This window comes from Trichomycterus rosablanca, chromosome 14 (assembly GCF_030014385.1).
Source record: "Trichomycterus rosablanca isolate fTriRos1 chromosome 14, fTriRos1.hap1, whole genome shotgun sequence".
In the NCBI taxonomy this organism is placed as follows: domain Eukaryota; kingdom Metazoa; phylum Chordata; class Actinopteri; order Siluriformes; family Trichomycteridae; genus Trichomycterus; species Trichomycterus rosablanca.
The window spans coordinates 24,472,380-24,483,565 of NC_086001.1; the positions used below are offsets into that span (position 1 = coordinate 24,472,380).

Genomic DNA, 11,186 nt, shown 5'->3' on the forward strand with positions numbered 1-11,186 from the left:
AACAGTTGTAGCCAAGTGGAGCTTAATGATCCAGTGACACTGACACACTGATATGCAGCCCCGGTTCTGGTTGTGTTGCTTAGGCGGGCAGTGAGAAAATCCAGGGGGAGCAATGCCCACCCCAGTTGCTTTAGTTTCGCCCTAAGCTGAACTCGAATCTAGGGCAGAAAAATACGCGCTCTGCCCACTGCGCTACTACTACAAACAGCGGAGTAATAAACAGGTTGTTATGCTGATAAACCTGCACACACACGGCGTCACCAAGATTAAAAGTGAACACTACTTAAAATAATAACTAAACACTTTCTAATTCCCACGGTAGCAGCAGTTTCCTTCTGTTTCATACACATCACCCTGTCTCAGTCTAATCTGCAGCATTTATCTCCCACTGATAAAAATACGGAACAAAGCGCTTCCCGTAACAGTTAAATTGCGACTACGACTGCAACGGTACAAGTACAAGTAGGTTTGATGTCGACTTTAAAAAAAAAAAAATTTTTTAACTCAGTAACAAAAGTTATTTACAATGTAGCGAATTACAAATCTTAATACAAAACATACTTAAGTAAAATTACAGGTTGTAAAATCTACTTTAAAAAGTACAAGTAGTAAAAGTATAAAGTACACAAAAAAAATACTCAATTACAGTAACACGACTAAATGTAATTCGTTACTCTCCACCTCTTTATAAGCCAAACTATTAAATGTGTGAAAAACAAGTATAAGTAACATCTGTGCCAACATGTAAAAATAATAATAAATTTTATTTATGGGCGCCTTTCGAAACACTCAAGGACACCTTACAGTACAAAACATCAGTACATAATTAATTACACAGATTAAGGGTAGGTGAGTTTAAAGAAATACATTTTAAGGCATGTTTTAAAACTAGGGATTGAATCAATAGTGTGAATGTCAGGAGGCAGAGAGTTCCAGAGATGTGGGGCAGAGTAACTAAAAGCTCTAGCTCCCATATGAGGTAGACCAAAAAGAAGAGTTACAATAATCAATCTGAGATGTAACCAGGGCATGAACAAGAACATCAGCACTACTAGAAGAAAGGAATGGACGTAGACGATTTATGTTACGTAAATGGAAATAAGCAGATCGTGTGATGTTGTTAATATGTGAATGAAATGAAATATTGTGAGTGGAAGGAGAGACGACTGAGTTCTTCATCATCACTGAGAATTTGTTAGATTTAGAGAGAGGAGATTTTCTACCTAAAAGAAGAATTTCAGTTTTATCAGCATTTAATGTGAGAAAATTGTAAGAAAACCGTGTTCTTAATTCTATTAAACAATCAGAGAGAGGTGGAGGAGGAAGAGTAGCCGTGAGCACAGTGGACAGGTATAGCTCGTATATGTGTCATCCACATAACAATAAAATTGAATGTTGTATTTCCTAAAGATACGTCCAATGGGAAGCAGGTAAATTATAAATAGTAGAGGCCTCAAGACAGAGCCCTGAGGAACACCACTAGTAACAGGAGTTACTGTGAACATACTGTACACGTCTAAAAATGTATAAAGAAAAAACAATCAAGCACAGTATCACTAAGACCAATATATGCTAGCCGATCCAATACATTTGTTTTTAATTCATTTCCACTATTAACTGATAGCATTCACTTACATCAGGCTCTAAACCTCCTGGTTCTACCCACCATTCACTCCACTATAGATAATCACATTATTCCCCAGTAATAGTTTAACCTAAAGATTTATACTTTTATTATTACTGTTTACTTATTAATGTTTACTGTGTAATTAATGACCTATTAATTACACAGTATAATTAATTTATTGCTAACCATTTCTCCCCAACACTCACTCACTATATTTTATATTTTTATGTTTTAGCTTGTGTGGCACAATCTGATGAGTCACACTTGTGTCTAAGTGCTGCTGATAAATGAGCAAAGCAGCTCCAACACTGTGAGCATCATTTCTGTAAAATGTGAATGCGCTGGTGTGTTTTGAGTTTACTCTGTGTATTAAAACTCTTTCCACACTGTGAGCACTGATATGATTTATCTCCAGTGTGAATGCGCTGGTGTCTTTTGAGATTACTGTGTTGATTAAAACTTTTTCCACACTGTGAACACTGATACGGTTTGACTCCAGTGTGAATGTGCTGGTGTTTTTTTTAGATCACTCTTTGTATTAAAACTAGGGCTGTCAAACGATTAAAATTTTTAATCGCGATTAATCTCAGAATTTCCTATAGTTAATCGCGATTAACCGCATTTTTTTTAAAAAGAAGAAAACAAGGATTTTTAAGTGAAATGTTACCATTAAAATGGTGAACACATTTTATGCTAAATGTACTGATGTTAAAAACTGCTGGGACAAGAGAAAACTGTAAGGGAGTTTTATTCACTCACATACTAGGCAGTAATACAGGGGTGGGCAATTAAATTTTCCAAGGGGCCACATAAGAAACTGGGACTGTTGTGGAGGGCCGGACCAATAAGGTGAACTTAATTCTGCTCAATATTAATTTTATCTCTTTATTTACATTTACATTACATTTTCAGCATTTAGCAGACGGCTTTATCCACAGCAATTTACATTACAGTTACAGTTTACAGTCGAGGGTTAAGGGCCTTGCTTAAGGGCCCAACAGCAGCAACCTGGCAGTGTTGGGGCTTGAACCAGCGACCTTCTGATTACTAGTCCAGTACCTTAAGCACTAGGCTACAACTGCCCACTCTTTATGAAAAGCAGTAAATTGTACAGTTCTAATAAGCTGTTAATGTTTAGATGTTACAATCAGAAAATTAGAAGTAGGCAGAGTAAAATCATCAACATTATTTCACTATTTAAACAAACAAATGCAAAAAAACAAAAACAAATGTGAACAAAATGTGCAGGTTTTTAAACTTTACACTATTTTGTTTTGAGTCTAATTACCTCATTTGTTTTTCAGTCCTTTGTTACTGTTGGATTTTCTTATTAAAATCACAGAGCTGGTCCTGACTGCTTCAGTTCTGGACGTGTTAAACTTTATAAAAAGTACCGTGTTGCTTTGGCAGTTTAGTTAGAGAAGCTTCAGGTGTGACCGCCCGCATCGTTCATGTTCTTGTATTTCTCTGTTTAGTACCATAACAGCGATTTAGAGCCTACATTGTGATCGTTAACCAGCTTTACATCTGACTTCAGTAAATAAATAAATCAGAAGTTCACGTCTTGTTAAAAACTCCACCGTCAGTCACACTCAGTTCTGTTCGCATTACAGTGAAGCCGGATACACTCGCACACACGTAAATCCAAACTTGCGGATATTTAAAGACACAGCGCTCCCGTCAAAACAGTCCTGTTATAATGCATGTGTGATGTACATTTATTCACATCAAATTTTTAATTACCACGAATCTCATGCGGGCCGGTTGGGGATGTCTCCGTACAATGCCCAGGTCTGCTCAACATGAACTACGGATGACTCGCAGGGTCAAATAGAACTTGCGTTAATGGCACTATTTTTTTTAATCGCGTTAAATTGAGATTGCGTTAATGCGTTATTATCGCGTTAACTTCGACAGCCCTAATTAAAACCCTTTCCACACTGTGAGCACTGATATGGTTTCTCTTTACTGTGAATACGCTGGTGTATTTTGAGCTCACTCTGTCTATTAAAACTCTTTCCACACTGTGAGCACTGATATGGTTTCTCTCCAGTGTGAATGCGCTGGTGTATTTTGAGATGACTCTGTGTATTAAAACTCTTTCCACACTGTGAGCACTGATACGGTTTCTCTCCAGTGTGAATGTGCTGGTGTACTTTGAGAGCACTCTTTTCAGTAAAACTTTTCCCACACTGTGAGCACTGATATGGTTTCTCTCCAGTGTGAATGCGCTGGTGTCTTTTCAAATCACTCTGTCTATTAAAGCCCTTTCCACACTTTAAGCACTGATATGGTTTCTCTCCAGTGTGAATGCGCTGGTGTATTTTTAGATTACTTTGTGTATTAAAACTCTTCTCACACTTTGAGCACTGATACGGTTTCTCCCCAGTGTGAATGCGCTGGTGTACTTTGAGACTACTCTGTTCAGTAAAACTCTTCCCACACTGTGAACACTGATACGGTTTCTTTCCAGTGTGAATGCGCTGGTGTATTTTGAGATGACTCTGTGTAATAAAACTCTTTCCACACTATAAGCACTGATACGGCTTTACTCCAGTGTGAATGCGCTGGTGTATTTTAAGAGCACTCAGACACCTAAAGCTCTTCCCACACTGTGAGCACTGATACGGTTTCACTCCAGTATGAATGTGCTGGTGTCTTTTGAGATTAATCTGTTGAATAAAACTTTTTTGACACTGTGAGCACTGATATGGTTTGACTCCAGTGTGAATGCGCTGGTGTCTATTCAGATAACTCTTTGTATTAAAACCCTTTCCACATTGTGAGCACTGATACGGTTTCTCTCCACTGTGAATGCGCTGGTGTATTTTGAGCTCACTCTGTCTATTAAAACTCTTTCCACACTGTGAGCACTTATACGGTTTCTCTCCACTGTGAATGCGCTGGTGTATTTTGAGCTCACTCTGTGTAATAAAACTCTTTCCACACTGTGAGCACTGATACGGTTTCTCTCCAGTGTGAAAGCGCTGGTGTATTTTGAGATGACTCTTTGTAATAAAACTCTTTCCACACTGTGAGCACTGATACGGTTTCTCTCCAGTGTGAAAGCGCTGGTGTATTTTGAGATGACTCTTTGTAATAAAACTCTTTCCACACTGTGAGCACTGATATGGTTTCTCTCCAGTGTGAATGTGCTGGTGTACTTTAAGATTACTCTGTGTACTAAAACTCTTCCCACACTGTGAGCACTGATATGGTTTCTCTCCAGTGTGAATGCGCTGGTGTTTTTTTAGATCACCCTGTGTAATAAAACTCTTTTCACACTGTGAGCACTGATATGGTTTCTCTCCAGTGTGAATGCGCTGGTGTTTTTTTAGATCACCCTGTGTAATAAAACTCTTTTCACACTGTGAGCACTGATATGGTTTCTCTCCTGTGTGAATGCGCTGGTGTATTTTGAGATGACTCTGGAACCTGAAGCTCTTCCCACACTGTGAGCAGACGTTTCCTTCTTCCTGTGTGGGACTGAGAGAGATGTTAATGCTGACAGTACCAGAGGACGTTTCCTGATTACTGGAGCTTCTGGTGGGCGTCAGATCCTCATGTTCAGTCTTAATCTTAACCAGAGTCTCATATTTATCATGGTTGCAGCTCTTGATGTGATTGTGGAGCTGATTTTGGGTTGTAGAGGAACGTGGACACGAGGAGCAGCAGAAATCCTTGTTCAGTTCTGAATCAGAAAATAATCAAATACGTTTATAACATTATAAATAATCAAATACATTTATAACATTATAAATAATCAAATACATTTATAACATTATAAATAATCAAATACATTTATAACATTATAAATAATCAAATACGTTTATAACATTATAAATAATCAAATACGTTTATAACATTATAAATAATCAAGTACGTTTATAACATTATAAATAATCAAGTACGTTTATAACATTATAAATAATCAAATACATTTATAACATTATAAATAATCATATACATTTATAACATTATAAATAATCCAATACATTTATAACATTATAAATAATCAAATACGTTTATAACATTATAAATAATCAAATACGTTTATAACATTATAAATAATCAAATACGTTTATAACATTATAAATAATCAAATACGTTTATAACATTATAAATAATCAAATACATTTATAACATTATAAATAATCATATACATTTACAACATTATAAATAATCATATACATTTATAACATTATAAATAATCAAATACATTTATAACATTATAAATAATCAAATACATTTATAACATTATAAATAATCAAATACGTTTATAACATTATAAATAATCAAATACGTTTATAACATTATAAATAATCAAATACATTTATAACATTATAAATAATCAAATACATTTATAACATTATAAATAATCAAATACGTTTATAACATTATAAATAATCAAATACGTTTATAACATTATAAATAATCAAATACATTTATAACATTATAAATAATCAAATACATTTATAACATTATAAATAATCAAATACATTTACAACATTATAAATAATAAATACATTTATAACATTATAAATAATCAAATACATTTATAACATTATAAATAATCAAATACATTTATAACATTATAAATAATCATATACATTTATAACATTATAAATAATCAAATACATTTATAACATTATAAATAATCAAATACGTTTATAACATTATAAATAATCAAATACGTTTATAACATTATAAATAATCAAATACGTTTATAACATTATAAATAATCAAATACGTTTATAACATTATAAATAATCAAATACGTTTATAACATTATAAATAATCAAATACATTTATAACATTATAAATAATCAAATACATTTACAACATTATAAATAATAAATACATTTATAACATTATAAATAATCAAATACATTTATAACATTATAAATAATCAAATACATTTATAACATTATAAATAATCAAATACATTTATAACATTATAAATAATCAAATACATTTATAACATTATAAATAATCAAATACATTTATAACATTATAAATAATCAAATACATTTATAACAGTATAAATAATAAATACTGTTAGTAATTGTTAAACTGAGATCTGATGCTAAAGTCCTGTAACGTGATTCATCCTGCATTCATCATTTCCTGCTCACACTGATCTGCATGAGCACAATACAAGCTTTCACTGTATGATGCTTCATCCCAGGTTCCTCTGATTCTATTCAATCCAAATCTTATTTTACTCAAGATAAAAAATATCTTACTGAGTTCATCTTTATCTTCAGGTTCTTCCTTCTTCACAGGCTTCATCTGGAAACCTCCACATTGTTGGTCCTCTGGGGTGAGGTGTTCCTCAGAGGTGACGTGTTCCACAGGGATCGAGGTTCCTTCAACTGAAATGTCTTTGTTTTGTGAAAGAAGAAAAATAAGTTTGTTATTGTTGGTAGTAACGACCAACTTCTTTATTAAGCACTTAAGTTAGAACTAACAGACACGTACTTCTATACTATCTGTCAAAAAACACGACCTATAAACCTTTGTTCAAACAGGGTTTCAGCAGATTTAATAATAATAATAACAATACAACCCCAAATCAGAAAAAGTTGGGACAGTATGGAAAAAGCAAATAATAATATAAACACAGACTTTGACTCTTATTTGGTGTCAGACAGGATGAAGCTGAGATGTTTCATCTTTTATCTGCTCAACTTCATTTTATTTATTAATAAACATCCATTCCTGCGTTTCAGGCCTGCAACACTTTCCAAAAAAAGTTGGGACCGTTCTCTATTGGGGACAGGTCAGGACTGCAGGCAGGCCGGTCCAGTACCCGTACCCTCTTCTTCCACAGCCACGCCTTTGTAATGTGTGCAGCAGGTGGTTTTGCATCGTCTTGTTAAAAAATGCTAGCCGCTCAGGTGGCGCAGCGATAAAAACACACGCTGCAACCAGAGCTGGATTTCAAGTACATCAGATCGAATCCAGCTCTGCCTTGCCAGTTCGAGGCTGAGTGGCTGTATGAGCAACGATTGGCCGGTTGTTCAGTTGGGGGGCGGGACAAAGAGCCGGACGTGTGTCTCTCTCTCTGTCAGAATGCGATTACGACCTCTGCTGGCTGATTAGAGGCGCCTGTACAGTGATGACAAAAGAGTGCCCTTAGGGTGTGTCTCTCCACATGCAACGCTAGGTGGCACAACACTCATCAATGTGTGGGTGGCAAAATTGCATCCGGCTTGCTGCTCAAATGTTGGAGGGGATGTGGGTTAGCTTCGATCTCCTCGGTCAGGGCAGGGTTCGGCATAGACAGAGAGGAAGCACGATGCAAATTGGACAATTGGACGATGATGGAACTGATGAAGAGCTGATGAAGGTGATGAAGAGCTTCTGTGGTGGTGTTTACCTTTATGTAAACAAAACATGGTGCATGGACTCTGCCATAGTTAATACCTACTGCTCTGCTGACCTGGAATACCTGGTTATAACATGTAGACCCTTTATAACCAGGTATTATAACCACCAGAGTTTTCCTGCATTGTTACTGCTGCAGTTTATATCCCTCCAGATGCTAATGCAGCTATAAAAGACCTTTGTGAACCCAGATGGAGTCTTTATTGTTTCTGGAGACTTTAATTACTGGAGTTTAAGATCTGGACTTCCAAAGTTTCATCAGAAGGGGACTAAAAATTTTGGACCAAGTTTACACAAATGTAGCTGATGCCTACAAAGCTCCACCCCTCCCCCACCTGGGTCAGTCTGATCACCAGTCTTTGTTCCTGCTCCCCAAGTACACCCCAGTCATCAGACGTCTGAGACCCACAATGAGGACAGTTAAGATCTGGATGGAAGGTGCAGACTCATCTCTCCAGGACCATCAGCACAAACACTCACGTATATATTAAATATATCAGCTTATATACTCGACTTTATTTATTCTCATTCATTACCCAATCATTCAGCCACTTGTATTCACCTGGCATTACTTTGTAATTATATACTAGTGTAAACACGGTACAGTCAGCATGATCTGTTTAATATTCTTTATCTTCTGTCTCCTCATTTCACTCACCTGCTCACTTATGCACTAAATATACAAAAATATTACAAGAAATTCACACACGACCAAATTAGGAGAAATGATTTTGCTCAAGTCTTACTGAGTTCATCTTTATCTTCAGGTTCTTCTTTCTTCACAGGCTTCATCTGGAAACCTCCACACTGTTGGTCCTCTGAGAAGAGCAGTTCCACAGAAGCCACAAGTTCTGCAGGGATTAAAGTGACTTCACCTGAAATTCATCAATATGAGAAGAAGAATCTCAACAACTGGAGGAAACTGAAGGTTGTGGGTTTGATTTTCTAATCACAAAAAAATCCTAGTTAGATTAAAACTTAAATACAGACTGGAGTGTAGCAGCACAGGACATTACGGTACAGTATAGGTTCTAATCCCACTATCCACTTTCTCCAATACCAACCATACTGTACTGTACCACACTGTCTGGTGGAAAAGTGGCATCATGCTCCATATTTACTTACATAAGAAATCATCATCTTTCTCCTTTTGTATTATTTTCTTTTGGAATTCTTCATGTTGTAGATCCACAGGGGTGACGTCTCGCTCTTCTGCTGACTGCATTATTAAAGATCTAACAGACAGACAGACAGACAGACAGATAGATGTGCTGTATTCATAATTAAAGGGAAATTCTTTAGACTGTTGTTACTTGCTGTTGTTATTGTTATGAACTGAAGCTACTGTGGCACTAGGCAGCAAAAAGTTATTTCGAATTCCTACAGTAAAATTATCTCAAAATCACAAGATTAGTACTACAGTAAGTGTTCTTCATGGATGTCGGGGTGGCACCTGATAACAATTTGATTTGTTTATTTTATTGCTCTTCAAAAAGTGGTATTAACAACCGAACAGACACTTCACATGAGTTTAAGATCCAATCACATCAAATTCCTCCAGTAAAAATGTCTGAAATGTATTTCATTAATAACTGAGTCGATGCTCTTCTTGAATTTAGTGGGTTTTGTGCATCAGAACATCGTAAATAATGTTTATTAAACTGTAAACAGCAATTTTACACTCTTCAACGCTTCGGGTACCGTAACACATGGTTTAGTTGCGCAGTAACACGTTTAGTGTAGATAATTAAGTATACAATTAAAGATGCTCTCTTACACTTTTTACCTGACTGTGACTATAAAACTCTACAAACCACAAAGTTAACCTGTAAACAAAGTTAACCTGTAAACAAAGTTCAACTGTAAACAAAGTTCAACTGTAAACAAAGTTCACCTGTAAACAAAGTTCAACTGTAAACAAAGTTCACCTGTAAACAAAGTTCACCTGTAAACAAAGTTCAACTGTAAACAAAGTTTAACTATAAATAAAGTTCAACTGTAAACAAATTTCAACTATAAACAAAGTTCAACTGTAAACAAAGTTGAACTGTAAACAAAGTTCACCTGTAAAGTTTACCTGTAAACAAAGTTCAACTGTAAACAAAGTTCAACTATAAACAAAGTTCAACTATAAATAAAGTTCAACTGTAAACAAAGTTCAACTATAAACAAAGTTCAACTGTAAACAAAGTTTAACTGTAAACAAAGTTCAACTGTAAACAAAGTTCAACTATAAACAAAGTTCAACTATAAACAAAGTTCACTTGTAAACAAATGAATGAAACAAATCAAATGAATCGGTTCAGTAATATGAATCATGTGTGATGCTAACAGTTAGCGGAGCAGCTAATAGTTTGTGTGTTTAAATAAAACTGGAGTTAAAGCTCCTCAAATCCTCACAGTGATGTTTTATTATGAACTCTAGTTTTATTATTAATTAGAATGTGGTTATAATTAAATATAAGGGTTATAATTAAATACATATTTTACTTACAGATGAGGCTCTACAGTACAAACACAGCAGCTTCTTGTTCTTCTTATGATGTTTAATGGCGGTTGGCAGAACAACTTAAGACGCACCAGCGTCACCAACTGGACTGGAGTTGAACAGCAGCTTAGCAGTAAAACATCTCCATTAGCACATCTGTATTAGTGGTGTGCGATACTGCAACATTTGGTATCGATCCGATGTAAGGAAGAGCAGTGTATCATGATTTATGAGGTGAATGTATCATCAATTTGCTTTGACTAATAAATGATTTTGTGTTTATTAGTTCATCATGTGCAGTGAAAACCCACTACAGTTTGTAGGTGAATAAAAAGTAATTTTATTAATATAATAAACTTTAATGAAGTCTGGGGTTTTTGTTGAGAAACAATTATATAATAAGAAACATAATTCCCCCTCTCATTGTACACTCTGCCTTTTTGTAAAATAAAGTACAGAAAAATATTAAAGAACGTCAATTCTTTTTTCATAGAAAGTTTTTTGTTCATAAACAATAATATAATAAAACTAAATTAATTCCCTTCACTGCACTTCTTATGTCTTAAAACAATGTACAGTATAACATTAAAACTGAAGAACACGTTTTGAAACTTGAAAAAAACTGAATCTAAAGTATCAATCCCATCACTCTAGTATCAATCTGATTCCAATAACAACGTT

The 11,186-nt window shown here is 35.0% G+C and overlaps 1 pseudogene; it reads right to left on the reverse strand.

Annotated features, from left to right (window-relative positions):
- Positions 1–3,666: 3,666 nt before the first annotated feature.
- LOC134325934 (zinc finger protein 271-like) lies at positions 3,667–5,085 on the reverse strand (annotated as a pseudogene).
- Positions 5,086–11,186: the final 6,101 nt, after the last annotated feature.